At 34.8% G+C, this 15,083-nt stretch overlaps 1 protein-coding gene across 3 annotated transcripts in view; it reads right to left on the bottom strand.

Annotated features, from left to right (window-relative positions):
* NAALADL2 (N-acetylated alpha-linked acidic dipeptidase like 2) overlaps positions 1-15,083 on the bottom strand; it is a 1,136,857-nt gene that overhangs the window by 971,631 nt on the left and 150,143 nt on the right. For 2 of the 3 annotated variants that reach the window (XM_053918088.1, XM_053918087.1), the window contains exon 3: positions 11,132-11,231. The exons of the other annotated variant lie outside the window; for it this stretch is intronic. The gene's annotated coding sequence lies outside the window, so the exon portion shown is untranslated. The remainder of the gene's footprint in view (positions 1-11,131; positions 11,232-15,083) is intronic. 3 annotated transcript variants of the gene reach the window in all.

Below are 15,083 nucleotides of genomic sequence, written 5' to 3'. Positions count from 1 at the left end.
GATTAAAAATTGTCAAGTTGAACTACCATTTCTTTTGTAAAAGTTACTTATATATTTTCCATTCATATGGTACCAAGGCAAACTTCAGGAAATACCAAATGGCTCCAGAATGTTAAAAAGAAATATACTTAATTCCATGCACAACACATATCTGCCTACCATCTATCTACCTACCATCTATCTATCTATCTATCTATCTATCTATCTATCTATCTATCTATATCTATTGTAGTTCTATATATTTATCAATATATGTAAATCATAATTGTATCATGGAATTAAAGTTTATTTACTATTTGTTACTATCTTATAATTTTGGGGTTTTTTTCTTACCTTGACTTTTTTTTTATTATATAATGTTAAAAAGCATACTAAAACCCAAGAAGATAGGTGGTTAAAATAGGTTCATTTTGGGCACTATTACCTCTGGTTAAATTTTGGGTTATCTTGAATTTTTTATTTAAGTGGATATTTGGGCTTCTTTCAGAGTCTAATACCAAGCAGGCATTCCATAATTAGTAAAACACCTTTTTAAAAATTTTAATATTTGTTTTGTAGTATTTGTTGTTGCAATGATAAAATAGAGTATTTAAAATAGAAAATGATTTCTTATGCTTATACATAATAAAAGAAACCAAAAATATGATGAGGACATGTAAATATCATGAGTCTTCATGCTAAATCTGCTTAAATATGACCATAGGTACTTGTTATCCTATTAACTGTACTTTCCCCCTTGACACTGTAAGAGTCAACTCAGCAAATAAATGTTTAAATTTTCTACCATGCATAGCATTATGTTGTATTGAGATTATTGATGGTGCTTCTAACTTTGACCCTCAACAAAATCAATGAACTGGTGCTGAGGTATTTAAATGGTATACACCCTCACAACAGGAGTATACCAAATTATCATGATAATAATCATCTTCAATTTCAGAACTGCAACATCCTACATATAGGTTACATCTAGTAACAAAGAGCAGAACATTGGGGAGGAGCTGTTTTTAGAAGGAACTGAGGAACCACTGCATGATAGGTTGAAGCCCCAATGCCTGCTAAGGCTTGCTGCTAATATGCATGGAATTCTTGTACTCAGGAACAGGAGAGATTATTCAAATGCAATTTGGTAGATGTCCAGTATTTCTTTATGAGCTGTGAAAATTAATTATAGGCAACATTTAAATTTAAATCAGTCATTAATTTTAAAATGAGTAAATTAATTTAATATTCTACTATCACATCCAATGTATAATCATATTGTTAATACCATGAAGAGATTGATAAATATTAGTATAAAAGTAAGCTTTGTTTTCATCTTGAACTGGTTAGCTAAAATTCTTGCTGAGTTTCTAAGGAAAAAAAAGGAATGAATTAAGGGGCATCTAAATTTATATCTCATAATGTGTTATACACTATTTAATCATCAGCATAAATTTAAAATTCTGTTTTAAATTTTTATATATGGCAAGACATGTATGTGTTACATAAAAATCCCCAGATAATTTTAATAGATTATGGGTAGCTACTGACAACAAGAAGGAACCTAACAGTCATTGAGTTCTGTGTGCCAGGCACTGGTCCTCCTTGACTTGAAACCTTCTGTGGGACTGCCAGGCCCACTCTGTTCTCTCATCTATCTCCCTGCTGCCCCTCTGTCTCTCCAGGCCAGCATTCCCTCAGTTGCTCAGTGCCTCCCACTTATTCTGTTCCCTCTGATTGAAATGCACTTTCCTCTTCTCAGTTATGCCCTACCCACCCACATCAGGCTATAGAAAACCTGCTCCTCGTATGTATGTATGTATGTATGTATGTATGCATCTATGTATGTATGTATGTATGTATTTTTATGTGTGTGTGTGATTTACCTAATTGATATTAGTATCCCTGTTAGAACGCAAGATATACAAAAGTGGACATATGGGTTCTATGTCCTTCTTCAATATAATTACAGCGTTAGGATTTTGGTTTTTTGTTTTTATTTTTATTTTTTAATTACTTTTTAAATATATGTATTGATTATGCTATTACAGTTGTCCCATTTCCCCCCTTCACTCCACTCCATCCTGCCCACCCCCTCCCTCCCACATTCCCCCACTGTAGTTCATGTCCATGAGTCATACTTATAAGTTCTTTGGCTTCTACATTTCCTATACTATTCTTACCTTTTGGCATTAAAAAAAAAAATTCTTCAGCCCTGGCTGGTGTGGCTCAGCGGATTGAGCACCAGCCTGTGAACCAAAGGGTTGCTGGTTCCATTCCCAGTCAGGGCACATGCCGGGGTTGCGGACCAGGTCCCCAGTTGAGGGCCTGTGAGAGGCAACCACACAGTGATGTTTCTCTCCCTCTCTTTTTCCCCGCCTTCCCCACCCAATAAAATAAAATAAGTAAAATCTTTAAAAAATTCTTCAATGAATGAATACTCTATTTACACCACTTATTATGTCCTTTTAAAAAAAATCTCATGACCAAAATTCATGCATTTTCATCATATTACTCTCCAAGCCATTGTGTGCATTTTCAGTTTTTAGAGCATCAGTTTTGAACATGACTCAAAATATCCAAAAGCAGTCATAGCCAGTTGAGTCTGGACTTTCATACTGAAAATAAAATAAGGGAAATGTGATAAACTATAATGACAATACATTTTGTCACAGGATGGTAGTCAACTAAGTTGTAAAACAATAACATGGGCAAAATCAGGAGTCCTTCCTAGAATAATTGTTCTCAGACCACTGTCACAATAAAAAAAAATTAAGTAATAAACAAGTGTAATTAAAATAGTGCCCTTTTGAATGGGAGGAGTATCATGGTGACAAGAGGGATTGGAACATGCCTGGGCATAGGGCAAAAGTTTTTCACATGTGGCGGCTACCACCTAGCACTGGATATTCATGAGTTTTGGATTTAAAAGAAAATAGATTTCCATTCAAATGTTGGAATTCTTTTAAGTGGGATGTTAACTTTAAGGTTAAATGTATATCGTATATGATTTAATCAAAGTGTATTTAAATCTACTACAAAGAAACAAAAGCAATTTTCATAACACTTTTTTTATGTATTGTTGTTCAGCCACAGTTGCCCTGCCTTTTCCACATTGCTCCCCCCTACCCCATCACCCCCTACTCCCACAGTCAATCCTCCTCATTGTCTGTGCCCAAGAGTCCTCTGTTTGTGTTCCTTTGCCTGTCCCTTCCCCTTTTTCATAACACTTTTAAATATTGTAAAAGAAATTGCTATGAAGTGGTTTAACATTAAAATTGTTCACATTACCTGTCAGTATGAAACACCTGGTTATTTTCCTAGTTTTTTTAGTGTGTTTCAAGAATGAAATACCTTGGAAATGAACTAAAACATATTATTGATAAAATGGAGTTAAATGATATGCCAGTGTCCATGATCTGAAGACTAATTTCCATCTCCATGCATTGTGAAGGTGAGGGTCATATATATAGTTCCAAGAACACATTTCATCAACCATTTTGGGTGAGCAGGAGGTACTAAGATAATGTACCTTTTCCCTAAATAAGTGTCTGGTCAGGCCAGGAATATCACAGGCCTCCATGTAAGTCAAGAAATAGCAAAATTTCAACTCCCACAGCTTGATTGGCTTAGCCATTATTTTATTAGGTTACAAATATAAATTTGTCAGGATGCCTATAATAAAAATTTTTGAAAGTTAGCTAAATAATAGCATGATCATCAACTATTTTAAAAACACTTTTACTTATGCAGAAATGTGCCAATTTCAACTTAACTAGGTTCAATACTCATGCATTTAAAACCTGACACCTTTCCCCTTACACCATAGCTGCCTGGGGGAAACTGTTAAACAGTTTGGACAGGAAGCACCATGAGAACAAGGCCCCTTTTATACAAGACAGGATGGTTTCCACTTACTAAGAGTGTTCATTCTGCTAATCTGTGCCCTTAGATACGCATACAGTTTATTTAATCCTCACATCAACCATAGAGGTAATAACCATTGTTATCCCCATGTTAAAGATAAGGAAGTTGAGGCTTAGATGGGTAAAGTGAATTTCCCAAAGAAATGGCGTTAGCAAATAAAGAATAAGCACGGACAAGTATAGAAGTTGTCTACATCCAAAGCTCACACATTGTTAACGACAACAAAATGCTATTATATTTTGACAAAAGTGAAAAGCATTGAGAAACAACTTAGTATAGCAATGTATAAAGCATACATAGCATTTCCCTACCCTTTCTATTTCCACCAGATTTAAGTAATGGATGTGCATAGTCTGCTGTATCCTCCCATGCTTTTCTTAAGCTCCAAAACATGAGACCATATGTCACCATAAAAATTTGGAACTAATTTTAATTCAAGTGTTAAGTCACTTCATTTTGAAAAAATGTTTTCATACCAAGCAATCATCTACAAATATTGGCATTATTTTCTATCCTTTAATAATATAATATAGTAAACTTTTTGATTCTGAGCCATTTGTAATTTAAGTTTTTATAACTTTATTTCTTTTTATAAATAAAATTTTTATTTTAAATTGTAATTTTTAAAGGATTATCATAGTAAAGGTATATATTTTTAAATATTTTTCTTTTATCAATTTCCTTTACTTGTTTATTTGTTCTAACCTGGCATTAGTTTTCTAGGCATACTATTGAATCATCTTCAAATACCAATTCTGTCTCTCCTTTCCCATTATTAATATCACATATTGTGTGTATGTGTAGCAATTGCATTAGCAACGACCTAAAAAATAATGTTGAATAAAAATGTTGATGGTTGACCTTCATGTCTTAGCCTTCTCAATTATAACTGTAAATTCTTCAATATGTAGCTATAATAATGAAGTTAATGTTGATTTTTAGCAAAAGTCTTTATCATATTCAGGTAGCTTGTCTTGTTTAATTTTGTACTTATATTTTCAAATTCAAAAATATGTTAATACATTTTATAAAATGCTTCCCAACTTCTATACATAAATTCATATTTGTTCTGTATGTTAATTTGATGTTATAATAGATAATACCAATGCATTTCTAATTTTCTCATTTTCCAATATAAACTTATCTTTGCATTACTAAAACAAGTACTACTAGACCTTTAATTAGTCCAATATCTTTTGACTTGCTAACATTTTATTTATTTAGAATTTTAAAAATTTTCAGTATCTGTAATTTTTAAACAATATTATATAAATATCTTATAATCTCATAATTATTTTGAAGTCTTCCATACCTCTTCTGCACTTTTCATACCCTACTATATATTTTCTTTTGGTGTCTTATTATTTGACACAAATGATAATTGAAATTATCAATCTCTGATTTAATACATCCAAAGTACCAAGTTTTATTTTTATCATTTCTATACATTTATCTATTAGTTTTATTTTTATCAAGTATTTTGTGCTTTTTAAATTTTTTGCCTTATTATTAATTAGACTGCTCAGATTACTTGTGTTCAGTCTTTTAATAAAATAAATATTTATGCTTATATATTTTCTCTCAGTGCAGCTTTAGCTGTATTAACTGAAGGTATTTTTTGTAATATCTTCTGCTTTTCATCATTCTAAATTTCTCTTTACTCCAAGGGCTATTTAGATAAATATTTTTGTTACTTTGTTTTCCCTAAAGTGAATAAGATTTTTATTGGTGGTAGCAGTAGGTTTTTTGGGGTGGGGAGTGGATTATTTATTTTAAGTTTATTAAATACCAATGAGCAAATGTGACCAATCAAATATATTATTTTTATATTTTTTCTTTTTCATCAAGGACCACGTTGTCTAAAGATCTAAGACATAATAAAAGAATGTTAATATGTATTTGTGTATTTATGTGGTATATACACTTTCACCAAGCTGAATAAATGTGAACATATCATGAAAGTCTATAATGCATTATATTTTCTTTCATGTTTTTGGTTTGTTCTTCTTACCATCAGTAATTTATATTAGTAAGCCAATATACAAATCTCATTATTTTTCTCGGTGGTGATAAAGTTAGATATATATGTATTTTTAAATGTATACACTTATTCATTTGTAGGGATATATTCTGCATTTTGTTTGTTTAAAAACAGAATCATAATATAGAGCTTTTTACATCTTGATATTTTGACTCAAAAAAGCCACATGGACCTCTCCGGTATTAATAATGATGTCTATAGATCATATTTTGTGGCTGTATATTGCATGATACAGTAAACGAATTTATTCTGCCCTGCACTTCTATTGATAGACATTTACCGTATTTTTCAGACTATAAGAAGCACCTCCCCCCCACAAACTTGGGAGGAAAATGGGGGTGTGTGTAATAGTCCAAATGTAGCTTACCTGGCTCACTGGGGGGGGCAGTGGTGGAGTGAGTTTTTTTCCCCTATTTTCCTCCTCTAAAACCTACATGCATCTTATGGTCTGATGCATCTTATAGTCCAAAAAATACGGTACTTCATGTTCAGTCTTTTGGCACTAAAAACAGTGCCGTCATACATACTATTGCAAAAGGTAAAACTTCTCCTTTTTTATGGCCAAGTAGAATTCCAATGTGTAAATGCCCCACATTATGCCAAGTGAAATAGGCCAGTCAGAGAAAGACAAATGCCATATGATTTCACGCATATGAGGACTCTAATGAGCAAACTGAACGGACAAGTAAAACAGAGACAGACTCATAGATGGAGAGCAGGGTGACGGGTAAGGAGGGGGGAGATTAGGAGGTGGAGGGATTGAGCGAAAGGGAAAAGGACTCATGGACATGGACAAGAATGTGGTGATTGCTGGGGGGAGGGAGTATAAGGGGACTAAATAGTAATGGAAAAAATACAGTAAAGATTAAATTAAAAAAACAGTGCTGCAGTAGTCATCAGTGTGTGTGTGTGTGTGTATATATATATATAATAAATATTAATGTATTTAATGGCCTTTCCCTACGGGGAAGAATCTCTAAGGTGGGATTGTGGGGCAAAAATTTATGTATTTTCACTTTTAATAATTAGTGCCAGAATGTTTCCTCATGAGCTGTTAAAATTCACACTGCTAGCTCTGCTGTTAAGAGTACACTTATATCCCCTTATTGCACATGCTATTCTACCATCAAATGAATAGCTATATGATTTCACCCTCACCTTATTTAGTTTCTGCTGAAATTTCCCCTCACCAGATATATCTTCCCTGAACAATTTATTATAACTACCCACTCAGTGATACAATTATTCTCTGTTACCTCAGCTTTATTTTTTATAGCATTTACCATGACCTGATGACATATTACTTGGATACGTGTTTATTAATCCACTGCCTGGGTCTCCTCCAACATCTTCTTCTCTGCTACATTATAGAGGGTTCAGTCACAAATTTAAAAAGTCCAGGGGAGTTCATTCAGGTCAGGTCTTTGGTTATAGGTTCCCAAAATTCTATGTTCTTCCTTCACCTCATGGTCTAGTCTAGACTCTAGAAAGCTGCATAATTGCTAGGGCAACATTAACCAGTAGAAATGTATTTTGCTGTGTATAATTCACACCCATGTTTCTGTGCTCATTATACACGGAATTATTACAACAATTATTATACCCATGTATAATGCTCATCGTTTCCCTCAAAAATTTGGGCAAGAAGTGTGCATTACACACAGCAAAAATGGTATAATGTGAATCACAAATGTGATCTACACATGTAATTTAAAATTAGCATTGCTAGCCACAGAATATAAAGTAATTGTGTTTATAGAAATACATAAAATTTACTATGAATCAGTATATGTATTACAAGACCAAATAGAAATTTTAGAATTAAAAACATAATGAAATTTAAAATTTCATAAGTTTCAGCCCTGACTGGTGTGGCTCAGTGGGCTGAGCATCATCCCACATCCCAAAAGGTTGCCAGTTAGCATCCCAGTCAGGGGGTCAGGGGACACACAGGTCTGGCATGCAGGCCAGGTCCCCAGTTGGGCGCGTGGGAGAGATAACTAACTGATCGATGTTTCTCTCACACATCAATGTTTCTTTCCTTCTCTTTCTCCCTTCCTTCTCCTCTCTCTAAAAATGAATAATAAAATCTTTTTAAAATTTATTTAAAATTTCATGTTTCCATAGCTCTTTAGACAAAGTTGATGAGGGACCTATAAAGTATACATGAAGAAGTTATCCACAAAGCTGCATGGGAAGACAAGGAGATGGAATATGTGCAAGAGGAATTAAGAAATAAAGGATGGAGAGAGAAAGTTACAAGTTATTTTGGACTGACAGATGGAGAAGAGAGAACAGAACACAGGCAATGTTAGAAAAGGTAAGGAACCAGAATTTTCCAAACTGATCAAAGACACCGACCAAAGATTTAGGGAGCTCAGTGAAGTCTACCCAGTATAAATAAACAGATTCCTATCTAAACAGTACAGTAACTGTGAAGAACAAAAAGAAAGAAATTGTTTTTAAAAAAAGTAGACAGTGTTCACATAAATAGCAAAGTGACAGCTTACTTTGTAAAAGCATCAAAAGTTGATTATGTCTGTGATGTTGTAACAGAAAATAATTTTCAACTTAGAATATATGACAAACAAAATTTGCTAGAAATAAAGAGGGTCAATATATAATAACAAAAAGTACAATGCACCAAGGAGATACAACAGTTCTAAACATGTATGCACTTACTATACAAACATAACTTAGTCCACTGACATAGCCCAATGGCAAATGGGCAAAAGTTTTGCAAAGGTACTTTGCAAAAGGGAAAATATATAAGGCAAAAACATACTGGAAAGGTGTTCGACTTCTTCAGTGATTAAAGAAATGCAAATAAAAATCATATCACTGGAAAAAATGAAAAGTTCTGATAATAAATACTGGTAACAATATAGAACAATCATAATACTGCTGTTATGGAATGTAAACTTGTGCAGCCAATTTGGAAAACATAATATAAAATTAAAAGTAAGCCTAAAGTGTGACTTAGCAATTTAGCACAAATTTTGAGCTGGCAATTCCAGGAAGTTAAATGCCTTAGAGAATTCTTATTATCTGTTTACTAAGAAAGAGTTCTGCAAAATGCATCTGTCCCATGATCTGGCATTATCATCATCAACAACGATCTAGTTAAAAATGCGAATTCTCAGGCCCTACGACAAACCTACTAAATAAGAAGCTCAGGGGGTGGGCTCAGGAATCTGACATTTACCAACTTAGAGCTTGAGAAGCACTTCAGCTAAAGACATACAATCTAACCTTGTTAATTGTGGATTTGTGTTTATGAATTCACCTACTCTCTAAAATTTACTTCTAATTTGCTATGCTTTTGTTGTCACTTAAAGATCTTCATATGTGAAGGGGGATAAAAATTTTTTATAACCCTATGTGCAAATTTCCAGCTGAGATGAACAGAGAGACATTCGGCTTCTTATTTCAGCTCTCATACATACGTGTCCTTTTTGTTGTCTATTTAGTACCATTTTTTTGCTTTTTTTTTGTGCCTGTGTGTGTGTGTGTGTGTGTGTGTGTGTGATTTTGCTCTTTAAAATGGCCCTGAAGTGTAGAGCTGAAGTACTGTCTGGTATTCCTAAGAACAAGAAACTATAAGGGACTTTATGGAAAAAATGCATGTGTTACATAAACTTCAGTCATGACTTACCTTGCCATTAGCCATGAGTTCAACATTAATGAATTAACAATATCCATTACATAAGTTGTCTTTTTTTAATTTTTAATTTTTTATTGTTATTCAATTAGAGTTGTGTGCCTTTTCTCCCCATCCCTCCACCCCACCCCAGCTGAACCCACCTCCCTCCCCCCTCTCCACCCTCCCCCTTGGTTTTGTCCATGTGTCCTTTATAGTAGTTCCTGTAATCCCCTCTACCCACTGTCCCTGCCCCCACCCCCCACCCCCGCCCTGGCTATTGTTAGATTGTTCTTAACTTCAATGACTCTGGTTATATTTTGTTTGCTTTTTCCTTCTATTGCTTATGTTCCAGTTAAAGGTGAGATCATATGGTATTTGTCCCTCACTTCCTGGCTTGTTTCACTTAGCATAATGCTCTCCAGTTTCATCCATGCTGTTGCAAAGGGTATAAGCTCCTTCTTTCTCTCTGCTGCGTAGAATTCCATTGTGTAAATATACCATAGTTTTTGGATCCACTCGTTTGCTGATGGGCACTTAGGTTGCTTCCAGTACTTGGCTATTGTAAATTGTGCTGCTATGAACATTGGGGTGCACAGATTCTTTTGGATTGGTGTTTCAGTGTTCTTAGGGTATAATCCCAGCAGCGGAATTACTGGGTCAAAGGGCAGTTCCATTTGTAGTTTTCTGAGGAAATTCCATACTGTTTTCCACAGTGGCCTCACCAGTCTGCATTCCCACCAACAGTGCACGAGGGCTCCCTTTTCTCCACATCCTCTCCAACATTTGTTTGTGGATTTGTTTATGTTGGCCATTCTGACTGGTGTGAGATGATACCTCATTGTGGTTTTAATTTGCATCTCTCTGATGGCTAGTGATGCTGAGCATCTTTTCATATGTCTCTGGGCCCTCTGTATGTCTTCCTTGGAGAAGTGCCTGTTCAAGTCCTTTGCCCATTTTTTAACTGTGTTGTTTGTCTTCCTGGAGTGGAGTCGTGTGAGTTCTTTATATATTTTGGAGACCAGGCCCTTGTCTGAGGTATCATTGGCAAATATGTTTTCCCATACTGTTGGTTCTCTTTGTAATTTGGTGCTATTTTCTTTAGCCTTGCAGAAGCTTTTTATTTTGATGAGGTCCCATTTGTTTATTCTTTCCTTTATGTCCCTTGCAAGGGATATAAGTTGTCTTTAAACACACACACACATAAAACAAGCTTAGGCATTGACTGATTGAGGAAAATGTGACCAGAGGCTCCCAGGAACCAAGTCCTGTGTTTCCTCTAGGGGCAATGATTTAGTATCGGCTGAATCAGTCTTCCAGTTGACTTTATAAAAGTTTTAAAACAGAAACAAAGGTGTCAAAATATTTTGTTTAGAATGCAAATGCAGGAATTATTAACTTGAAATGATTGTGTATAAATGTTTTGCTTAAAATTAGTGACCGTAAATATAGACTAAGAATAGCCCTGGATGGACGGCTCAGTTCAAACATCGTCCGTACACCAAGAAGTTATGTATTTGATTCCCAGTCAGGGCACATACCTAGGTTGCTGATCTGATCCCTTGTTGGGGCTTGCACACCATTCAGGAGGCAACCAATGGATGTTTTTTTTTTCTTTTTTTCCTTTCTTTCTCTCTCTCTCTAAAAGCAATAAACATATCCTTGGGTAAGGATTAAAAATGTATCATCAAGGAGTAATAATATATTTTTCTTGTGATGCAAAGGTTATAAGGCTCTTCTACATATATTGTCCAATTTAAATCTATTTTCAGGCATTGCTATTTTTAAATTAAGGAAAGGTCTCTAAGAAGTTAAAAAAATCAGAACACAAAATCTAGGACTTCAGATTTCAATTCTAATGATCTTTCAATTATACTAGCACCATAATTATAATCCTTAATATATGTATGTGTCCATAGTGGTTTACAAACACTTTGGGATACATTTGCAAAAATTGATTTTATATAACTTAACAATATAAAGATCACATAGGTGAAAATTGGCTATAATAAAACCAAAACTATGATATGCAAATTGTTCATATACAATGGCTGAACTAACTCCCAGGACCATCATTTTCCCCATGGACTGACTGGAGTTTTACCACAATGAAGCAATCAATGTTCCCACTCTTATACTTTCTCTTTTTAAATATTTTTCAATCATCAAAGACTTAATTAGCCATGGAACTTCAATCCAGTGAAGAGCACTTGGAGTGATCTTCACAACTGGTCAATTACCAAGAGTGAACTTTCAACTGCAAGAGTTTTATGTGTGGTATAAATCTAAGATCAGCTCTAAAAACCAAAGTGCCTAATAGCTTGATCAAATAATTGGTGCACGATTGTCTAGCCAATCACAAATCAGAACACAAACAGACTGCTTCAAAGACGTTCAGCATGAGCAGACCACGACACTTGAACTACATTGAAGGAAATTTTAATTTCTGCATGAACTAAAATCAACATAAGACAAAGTAAAGAGCCATACAATTCTTTTTATTTCTTCTTTTTCTAGGAGGTTGTCTGTGGACACTTGAATTTACTGTGCTAAATAGTACTGTTCTAAGTAAAAGCCTCTGTAAATTGCTGAAAACATTGGAACATAAAATGAAACTCAGTAGATTTACTGAAAACATTTTTTTTTCTTTACTTAACATGGTTATACAATGTGTCAATTATCTAGTCACTTAGAATTCTCAGGGAGAAAGAAACAACTTTCTCTATAGAGAATCAGTTGGTTTTCATAATACTCAGGGAATATTTGCATAATAACACTGCTACAGCTGCAAGGTTAAATCCATTAATTTATTGGGAACAGAACAGGCTGTTCTGGTTGGCTGTTACAAAAATTGCTTTTTGCACTTGTCTTTTTCACCATCGAGTATGTGCAGGGAGCATACAATTACTGCAGCAAAGCCCATGTTGCCAAGCGAGGAACCTTATTTAACATGGAAAGTGGAGAACACTTCACTTTCTGAGAATGAAAAAAATTAATCTTGAAAAGCTTCCTAATTAACATTTTCTCCTTTACCAGTTGTTTCATAGAATTAAAGAAGAGGATGGCAATTCGGATGAAGGTTAACTAGATGAACCCATTTCTGGAGCACCTCTCAAGTGCAAATGTCATCCTAAATAGACTCCCTTTGGAACTGGAAATAATCTCAGAGCTTCTGAGGTATTTTCCCACTAAATAGTAAATTTAAAAATAGAACCTTCTTTCCAAAAGTCGTTAAATGAACAAACCATCTCTTAAAAACCACTTTATATATTTAAGAACTGTTTAATAAAGGTAAGACAAATTTGCAGTCTTCTTATGAATCCATAGCAGAGATCAGTGAAACAAGAAAGGGGGAGACTGAAAGTTAAATGACGTCTTAACAAACAGCATTCAGCCAAGTATTGGTCATGCACAGAACCTACAATATAACTAAGTTGAGAAACTTGTCCTGTCCAGGATTACTAAATCAGAGAAAACAAAAATTAATGAGAACCCTTGCAGTTTTTTATGATTAAGGAATTTAGAAAATGCTCACCTTTTTAAAAAAAAATAAATCAAGTCCGTTATACACATAAGTAATAACATACATTTATGTGCTACATTCAAGTCATACATTGAATTGTATGGTGACAGGAGAGGGAACAGGACAAAGCATTAGAGACAGAGAGAGTGGAGGGAAATAGGAAGTAGTGGGGCATGAGAGCGAAAAAAATAAACCCCTTTCTTTCATCAACCTGATCACTTGCCTCTTCAGTACTACATTGAAATCCTTTATCTTGAAATACACAGGGAGGGGGGATGGGAGGGCATGGGAGCATTTGAGTAAAAGTAGAACATTTGCCGTGAAACAGGGATGCTCAATATCACAGTATTTGTACATTTTCAGTATGTTCAACAAAAAGGCATTTTTGTGCCTTTGTTTGAACACCTGTCTCTCTCCCTTTTTTAATCTGCCAATTTTCTAGTATGCCTTCTTGGTTTAAGTCAAATATATTCCCATCTATGAACTGGTCCCAGATCCCACAGCTTAAATCAAATGTTTCTTCTTCCAAATTCCATACTATTTATTTTTCTCTTATGAAACTAAATTTATATTAGAGTTAAATTGTTTCTCGAAGGAAGATAACATCATTTACCTTTTAGCAAACCACCTTGAATAATTCCAACAACATAAAGTAAGCTTGTAAAACAATTGGTAATTGATATATGTTGAAATTCCTCCAGCAGAAAATATTCTGTTGGACTAATTCTCATATGTCAAAACGTCTCCTCTTATTTCATTAAAAAAATAATCCGCACATCATGAACTGAGAGTGACCACCCTTTACAGCAGTCGCAGTGATTGTGAAAGCATACGTCAGAGTGTGGCACACCAGTTGGTCACAAGCCCACAGTAGTTTCCCGTGTCACTCGGGGAACAGGCCAGAGTCTTTAAAATGACCCACGAGCCCCGTGCCCCCTCTGACTTTATTTGCCTCCACTATCTTCCTCTTCTCACCTCTCTGAGTCACAGTGACCTCCTCACTCGGCTTCTCTCACCAGAGGGCTCCCGCCTTTGTTGCTCTCACTGTCTGAAGGCTCTTCTCTCAGAGAAAACACAACTCACTCTTTGACCTCCTTTAGATCTTTACTCAAAAGTCACCTCAGTTAGACCTTTGTTCGCTACCTCATATAAAATTATGCTCCCTGATAGTACGCACCTATTGTTTTCCTCTATTTTTCTCATTAGCATTTCTCTCTGAAATACAATACAGACACTTCATCATCATCATAGGTGTCATCATCATCACCATCATCATCACTGTCATATATACTTATATCTCAAAGAAATATAAATTCCACAATGGCAGGGATTTTTTCCTGATATATTCACTGTTCCATTACCAAGCAATAGAGCCTGACCCGGAGTAGGCCCTCAAAAATCATGTACTGAATGTTGATTGAATCACTAAAATGTCTCTGCATCTTTAGACAGAGTGCCTTTGAGTACACAAACAGATTTTTGCTGGCATTTTCAGTTTTGTTCTATTTTTAAACTGTTTACAGAAATGGCTATATTCTAAGGCTAGAGAGTAGAGTGGCAAATTTGAGCTATTATCCAATGTGGCGGAGAGAAGTGAACATTGAAACACATTGTGTTGGGGCAGCAGTTACAAAAGGACTGAACACATCGAATTGCAGTTTACTCTTGGCTTACCTTAGTCAATAAGAAAGTTTCAAACATCCTCAGATTAGAACTTCAGTAATGTATGTTCACATATCAGATCATTCACAGAGATATTTGCACATCTATGTCATAGCGCTATTCAAAATAGCCTAGAGGTGGAAGCAATCGGTATGTGAATAGACAGATGAATGTATAAAGAATGTGTAGTATATACATATGATGGGATATTAATAAGTCTTAAAAAAGAAGGAAGTCCTGTCACATGCTGCTGTATGAATGAATCTGAGTCTTTATGCTACTGAAATAAGCAAGTCACAAAATGACAA

The sequence above is a fragment of the Desmodus rotundus genome, chromosome 2 (assembly GCF_022682495.2).
Source record: "Desmodus rotundus isolate HL8 chromosome 2, HLdesRot8A.1, whole genome shotgun sequence".
Classification (NCBI taxonomy): Eukaryota; Metazoa; Chordata; class Mammalia; order Chiroptera; family Phyllostomidae; genus Desmodus; species Desmodus rotundus.
This window is presented reverse-complemented; position numbering and strand designations above follow the sequence as displayed.